Source organism: Oncorhynchus kisutch, linkage group LG15 (genome assembly GCF_002021735.2).
Source record: "Oncorhynchus kisutch isolate 150728-3 linkage group LG15, Okis_V2, whole genome shotgun sequence".
Lineage (NCBI taxonomy): Eukaryota > Metazoa > Chordata > Actinopteri > Salmoniformes > Salmonidae > Oncorhynchus > Oncorhynchus kisutch.
This window is the reverse complement of record NC_034188.2, coordinates 64,175,753-64,183,949: the sequence shown is the minus strand read 5'-3', so window position 1 is coordinate 64,183,949 and position 8,197 is coordinate 64,175,753.

The following is an 8,197-nucleotide window of genomic DNA, read 5'->3' as shown; positions in this document are numbered from 1 at the left end:
AACAGACAAACTAGACACACAACATAGAATGCCCACTCAGATCACACCCTGACCAACCAAAACATAGAAACATACAAAGCAAACTATGGTCAGGGTGTGACACCTGTCAATATGACGTTTGTCCCTTCCACCTTCCCCTTTATACCCACTATTTCCAATCCTTGGCACGAGTATACGAAGGGAGATGTTTCTGTTGGGTTATTTTTTTAAATAATGATTGGTTATTGGGGCAGTTATTTTAGTCACCATGGGGCTTCCTGACAGCTTAAATGGGCCTAACATAATAGGGAGGACAGTTTTTGGACAGTATTCCTGCTGTTTTGGGGGTTGGACTGTTCAAGCCAAGATCAAGCCTGAAGACATGCTTCCCAACCAGACCTGCTCACTCCTGACATGTTTATAGCGGTTTGCAAGGATTGGGAAGGGGTCAAATGGTCATGTCCGTCTCATAAGTCTGTCACCGACAGCCAACCACACAATCATTATTGTAGTTTACCTTTCCATTGCTGTAGCATGCCAAACATCACCCCAGACACTGTAAACTCTCTCAGTCTAACCTCACTTCTGACTGGGTTGTGGTGTGAAATTCTGAAATCATGAATTTTACAACTGTTGGATAAAACATCAGGGCTTGTTAGAGAGATGTTTTATGTGGAACAGGACCTGTAGTTCGTGATTCGTGAAGCAAAATAAACACAAATTCTTGACTCCCTTTCTCTGTAGTCCACGGGGGCTAAAACAGCCTAACTCGTCCACGGCCTATAGCCAGCCTTCACTCTAATCCAAGGTCTCGGGAGGAAAAGGTTTTTCAAGGTGTCTGCACAGCTGGATAAACCAGTCAGGAAATCTTGGCCTCCGATGGCCAAAAAACTGCATTGTGTGATCATTGGGCTAATCATGTTTTTGCAACTTACGTAAACAGAGTTCATGTGAGAATGCCTTCGTCTATTGTCAGAGTCCGAATCAAAAGATTTAAAGGCTCTAAATATATCCAGATGAGACGCTGGCCTCCCACAATTCATCTGTTAAGCATCCATCTTATTAGTCAAGGTTTGATTACCATTTCATCATACTATCCAACACCAGACTTCCAGCACTGTGGGATAAACTGATTGACAGAAATGGATGCATCATGGTAAAAGGGCTGCCAAACCAGGCTATATTTCATAATATTGGAAACACTACTCTGAAGGAAAAATACCTGCAATATGCAACATATTATTTTCACACTACATCGACTATTGTTTGTAAATTGGCGGCGGCCAACATGTCCCAATGTAATAAGAGCACTGGATTATAGCGAGTAATTTCTTTCACAACAGAGACTACCTACCCTTTTTGTCCATCACTGTCTCTTTAAGAAACTGTGATTTATAACCATCATTAGCTTTGTGTTGATACTCCAATCTATTTGGCAATATTAGGAGTCCTGTTATCTTTAATTAGGTGCCCTTTTGTTTATGTTACCTTTTCCTCTCAGCGTCAGGGATCAAATGTCTTTTTGATGAGCCTTTGAAAGGCCATCAGACATCAACATGTCCAACAGCATAACCAAGAGTGGTTTCAGTACATCGCAGTGGTGGGTTTGTGTCACCATGAAACATGTGGCTCAATACTGTGGACAGTATTATTAAACTAATACAGTTGACAATGCCACAAAATTGGTCACTTAACTTGGCTGAGTTTAATGGCAGTCTCTGGTGAGATCACTCAATCGAGCCTGGGAATTCTCTTAAAGCCAGCCATTCCCAACTTATTTTCTGCACCATAGTTTGAATTTCAAAGTCTGTTTTTATGTTAGTTTGCCAAATACAACAATGCCTTGATTAGGTTGTCATATTTCTAGGAATCATTGTTGTGCCAGTCCAGAAAAAAGCTCAGACGAAGGCCAAGAAGCCTATACATAAAGCTTAATAAAGAACAGTGATAGTAACACGAGCAGTGTGCGGGTTTCTCTTTTCTTTCATGTGCTAGTCCAGATAACAAATATTGAGGCACATACAGTATAACGGAATACTGCCATGGGTTCTTTCACTTGGTCTGTATGGTCTGGTACTGGCATGGTGTGAGACTGTGTTGTCAATGTTTTGACCTTCATTTGATATTTTCTCTGAAGAGAATAGAAAGATGAAGTCAATGCCAGAAGGAAATAGATTTGCCTATTTAAAATGATAATAGGGTGTTTTTCGCTGGTTAAAATATACCTAGAGCTCAATCCCCTGCAGTTAAATCTATTTCTCATGACAGAATAAAAAGCCTCACAAAATTGGACCATTAACGAAGGTGCACAGGGAATTCGGGAAATCAATGGCCTATTGCTGCAATAGTCATCCAATTGACAACAAAGATTGATGCCCTTTAAAACGATGGGTTGTAATAACATTGATAGTATCACTTAAGTTCTCAGATAAAGGGGCTGTTCTGAAGCTTTGGTCAGAACTTATAAAATCCTAAAACATTTGACATGCAGATCTCAAATGGGTCAAAACGGACTGTTGCAATTTTTTCATCCTCCAATAATTTTCCTCCTCTGCTAACTATAAGTGGAGAGAGAGAAGGAAACAACTTCCCCCATTGTTTTTTATTTTATTGGAAGGACTATTGTACTGTAAGTTTCCTCCGGAGTAGAGGAAAAACAGGGTCATCTACAGTGGCCCACCCCCAGCATTCCGGGGGGGGGGGGAAAGAGAGAGAAAGAGATGGGGGAGAGAGGGAAAGAAAGAGAGAGAAGGATTGTGGTTGGTGTGGCCTTAATTGGTTCCCAAGGTGGATGTGGCAGTTCCTTCGTGATTGTTTCTGCGAGGCAGATTGTTGGCAAGTATCTCCTTTTGGAGTGGGTCTAGTGTGAGAATATGCCAGTTTATCCGGGAATTGGGTCTGTTTATCAAATTCCTGTTCCACATTGGTGTTAATGAAAGTCAGCCATCGCCATCCATTCATTGCGCTGTCTCTCGCTCTGGGGGCAGACTGTAAAGGGGGACAAAAGGAAGTAGTAACAATGTCCAGGAAGTGTGTATGTATCAGAAATGAAAGACTATGAGACGAGGTCCACTTAAGCATATGGATGGTGGTACAGTATAATGGGTCAGGAGGTACTTTATACAGCAGTGATTCCCTCTCCCTCTCTCTCTTTCTCGCTCCCTCTTTCTCTCCTGGCCTCTCTCTGGTGGCACCCTGCCGGACCAGCATGCCTGCGTGTCTTCTAGAAGCCCTAAGAAATCTGCTGATAAGTCCCAGCTCAAACATTCCCCAAACATTCTAATATTATCATTATTAGTATTATGAATCTGATATCATCACTTCGCTTCAGTTTGCCAATTATGTTATTTTTGTTGGGAAGGGATGGGATGGGATGGAGGAATAGGCTAGATGGAGAGAGAGGGAGTTCGGGTGTGGCAGGGTAGTGTGAAGTAGGCGGAATACCATGAAAATATTGTGGGTTTTGTAGACGGGACATGTCAAAGGTCAAGTGGAATTATGTATATTATGAGGTCAGAGGTGAGCAGATTAGTTGTACTGTAATACCATGACATATAATGCACTTATCTACTTATCTTGTCTGGCAGCTTCTTTCTTGAGCTAAAACAATGAGAAAGACTGGTCGGCTCACAGAGACTGTTTCAAAGGGAACTAGTGTGTTAAATCATAGGGCAGAAATGTTTGCCATGCTGAAATCTGAAGTTGATAAGCTTGTTATTTAGTTCCCATAGCCCTGGGAAACGGAGGAGGTTTGAATACCCCGAATGTGACCCAGAGTAGGATTTCCTGTAGAGGAAAACAGGGTCATCAACTAGTGACCAACTACAGTGACCTACTATAGCAGTCACCGACCCCCCAAAGTTTAGCGAAGTCTTGTACTGTGGTTACTATCCAAAGATGAATCTAAACCTAAGGTTGGACTGCAGAAATACTCAGATATTCTTCAGAAAACCTTTTCATGAATAAATTAGCCTACAGGCCTTCAGGTTATGGTTTTGAGGGCCAACACCTGCCATTGGTTTATGAGAACATGATCCCTAAGAGGCTTAGACCTGAATGTTCATGTCATTGAAAGTATGACCAAAATGTAACCACAAAGGCTGAAGTAGAAGAGGGAAAAAACTCCAACAAGAGCATGAGCTGCTACATGCACTTTGAATTGGATAAGATGGATGAAATTGACTTAAACCTAAAATTCTTGTACAATTTCCTTTCAAACATGACTCGCCCATTCTGTTGCCTAGTCCAGGTTCTACTCTGACCAGTATTCATCGCCCTCTTCATGGTGCCCACCTGGGCTTGGATGCTTGATGAAACACTTCGGACCCTCCATTGTGGAGGCAGTAATGGCATTGCAGAGGAACAACATCTGGAGTGTGGTCTGGGCATCTCCAGAGAGTTCTGGAGGCTTGCCAGTGGGCCCTGTTCTGTTCAGCCCTGGTCTGTTCTGCTGTATTCGTCCAACGGTGACAGTGGGGTTCTATGTTGACATTCTAACTGGAAGGAACAACCATCTGCACCATGGCCATGGGCTCTGGAACTTGCTGGAGCTCTGGAACTCTTTGCACATGTGTAGGCAGGGTTCTACCCAAAGAATGTAAGAGTGGCGCTGCGCCATCTTGTGGACTTCCCACGCCACTAGGTAAAAAATCTATAAATATGTTTTATTTGTTATCATGTAAGGTTCTAGATTGAGGGAAATGGTGCTTGCAGGTGTTCAAAAATATAGTACTCAGCAGTACCACCTTGTTAAAAAATCCCGGGGAGAACCCCGGTGGGGTTCTGACTACTCTCCAGTCTTACTTATTGACAAGACAGTCCAGGAGACAGGACAGGGATCATGGAGGTGGATTCTCAGCTTGAAATGGAAAGTCTTTAACACATTTCAGATGAACCTTGTGAGAAACTATAAGCATCAGGTTGTGATCAACCTCCTTCAATCCCAAATAGAATAGAAGACATTGATCCTGCCAGTTTTGTTGGTCAATTGTGACTCATACATGTGTTTTAAGTCTGTCTGGACAATGTCATCACCACTGAATCAAATGAAGATAAACTGCTTGTAACTAGGGCATGTGCATTTGCAACGTCTGGAGAACCTGAAAGGATTGGCCAAGCCCAATCTGTGATCATTGGACCGATAACTATCTCAGTACAGAGCCAGTGCTGCAGAACCCCACAGAAGAGACGTAAACACTTCTCCATCATCAACTGGAACAAAGGATCATTGTACCACTTTGCAAACAGTGTATTCAGCCGTAAATTTCGCCTTCATGCTTCAAGAAATACGCAGGAAAACAACACCATCTGTGTCAGTACTTTATCTCTTTGAAACTTAATCCTTCTTCAAGGCAGCTGAGCCACTTCACTCTACATGCTACTGATAAAGCCTAAATGTTTCTGATAGGAGAACAGATACTGAGACTCTGGCTGCCCAATTGTATGATCTGTGTGAGTGGGGGGAGGGGGGGGGGGGCCTTAGGTGTCAGATGATTACTGAACTTCTTTAAATTGATTCAGTCAGTTAGGGCCGGGCCAAAGAAAACCCATCCAACAGAAACCACTAGCTCCATTGTTCAGTAGGACCAAGACCTTAGGAATTCCTCCCTAGAGTAATCATAAGATGATCATGTAAAATATGTGGCTTGGGATAGAATATTCAAGGGTTGTACTTTAGACTTTAACTTGAGAAATGTATCTAATATTGTTTAAGTCTCTGTCGACCCCAGAGGCCATAGGATGCCCAATTGTTTCACATAATATTTTATGGGCTAAACATACATCAAATAGACATTTATGACCTCTACCTTTTGTGTACAATAATACTAAGCTTTCAACTGGTCTGTCCGTTGTTATGATTATGTCTGGGACTGAGAAGTGTTAGTAATTTTATTGCGATGACCAGTACATTTATTAATTAACACTGAATGTATTCAAAGTGTTTAACTCTATTCCTAGAGTACAATATTAAAATGTATCAAATAACTAAAGTAATATCTACAGTAACATTGTTATTCCTCTCGAAGCTACATACACACCCTGTTGGATGTCTTGTGTAGGTCAAGATCTGTAATTGATTGTTCGCAGGTTGGAGTGCATCTACATTTCACTGCAATTACTCATTTGTTAGCCTAATTAATCACATTGCTATCCTGATTGTGCTAGCATGGACATTAGCAGCCAACACAGGAAGATATGCCAGATACGGGTCATTTTAAGGTGTAGTCATGACCTACGCTGTAACTTCGTTGGCCTCGAAAATGTATCATACCGGTTTAATTTCGGGATTTTGAAAGTTATATATCTTGAATACTTTATTACTGACATGGGAAACATTTTGGGACTATATCAACAACGGACTAATGAAACTGTCACGTCCTGACCATAGAAAGCCTGTATTTTCTATGGTAGAGTAGGTCAGGTCGTGACTAGGGGTTTTAGTCTAGTTTATATTTTCTATGTTGGGGTTTGTGTATGATTCCCCATTAGAGGCAGCTGGTAATCGTTGTCTCTAATTGGGGATCATACTTAAGTTGTATTTTTCCACCTGTGGGTTATGAGATATTGTTTATGTTTAGTTGACTGTTAGCACTGCATTGTCGTCACGGTTCATTTATTCTTTATTGTTTTGTCTTTGCTAAAGTTTCACATCTTTAATAAATTATGTGGAACTCAAAGTACGCTGCGCCTTGGTCCGACATCCAAATCCGTGTTTAAACTTCTTCACAACAGTATCTCGGACCTGCCTGGTGTGTTCCTTGTTCTTCATGATGCTCTCTGCCCTTTTAACAGACCTCTGAGACTATCACAGTGCAGGTGCATTTATACGGAGACTTGATTACACACAGGTGGATTGTATTTATCATCATTAGTCATTTAGGTCAACATTGGATCATTCAGAGATCCTCACTGAACTTCTGGAGAGAGTTTGCTGCACTGAAAGTAAAGGGGCGGAATAATTTTGCACGCCCAATTTTTCAGTTTTTGATTTGTTAAAAAAGTTTGAAATATCCAATAAATGTCGTTCCACTTCATGATTGTGTCCCACTTGTTGTTGATTCTTCACAAAAAAATACAGTTTTATATCTCTATGTTTGAAGCCTGAAATGTGGCAAAAGGTCGCAAAGTTCAAGGGGGCCGAATACCTTCGCAAGGCACTGTATATCAAGCTCTATCGGAGAGTTTGCAGGTTTTCAGGCAATTCAAGCAAAGTAATAACTTGGTTTGGACAAGTCTAGTCTAATACAGGCATCATTATACTAAATACACTTAATCATGCTGTCATTTTCTCATCTAAGTGAGTGAGAGTACAGTATGCTGTTGCAGTCATTCTGATTGTGTTAAATGTTCAAAATAGCATTACTTTACTGTATAGTGCTCCAGGCCTATTCATTATAGATCATCTACTGGACTTTCATTGTATTAGCACAAGGTCAATGCCACCATATTATTTATCCTCAATTCCACTCTTTGTTCTCTGTTGCTCTCTTAATTTTGGAGATACAGCATCTAGCTATTAAGAAAAAGCTTGTAACATTGAAATACGAGTTTATCCAGACTTCAGAGGCATTGAACTATGGGAATCTGGGGCTATACTCATTCTGTCTGACCTAACACCCAGTCTGCTGTGCAGTGTAATGGTGCAGAAGCACAGACTAGATCAAGGCCTACTTCATCTGCATATCATCCTGGGATGCCAAAACATGTATCTTGGAGTTGGGAGGGGGGTGGAGAAAATGTGTATGGGTGAAGGGGAGTCGATGTGAACAATCTATCACCATGTATCCACACGTTAACTCAGATCCATTTCAAGCATTTGAATATGCATTTAAAAGGTTAAAATCCTTCTGGTTTTGGGGCCCTCACAAAACTATCATGTTCATATAAAGACATGACTTAATCATATTTTTAGATACACCGACAAATGAATGCCAAAGAAAACAGATGACAGCCCAAGCTAATTATTATTATTTTGAGCCTGGGCAAATGGAGCAGTTGTTGCTTCTGGACTGTGTTTGGTAGAGAGAATTTTTGAAATGATGCATGGCATTAGCTTGATCTCAAGATGTAGGTGATTCAGGAATCCACAATATCTAGATTATTGACCTGCATTTTAACACATCTAGCCTTGTCTGTTTGTTTTTCAGATTCTTCACCGATCTATTTCTTAGTTGTTTAACGGCTGATTCGTATACTTCATACACTTTTGCCAACTAGT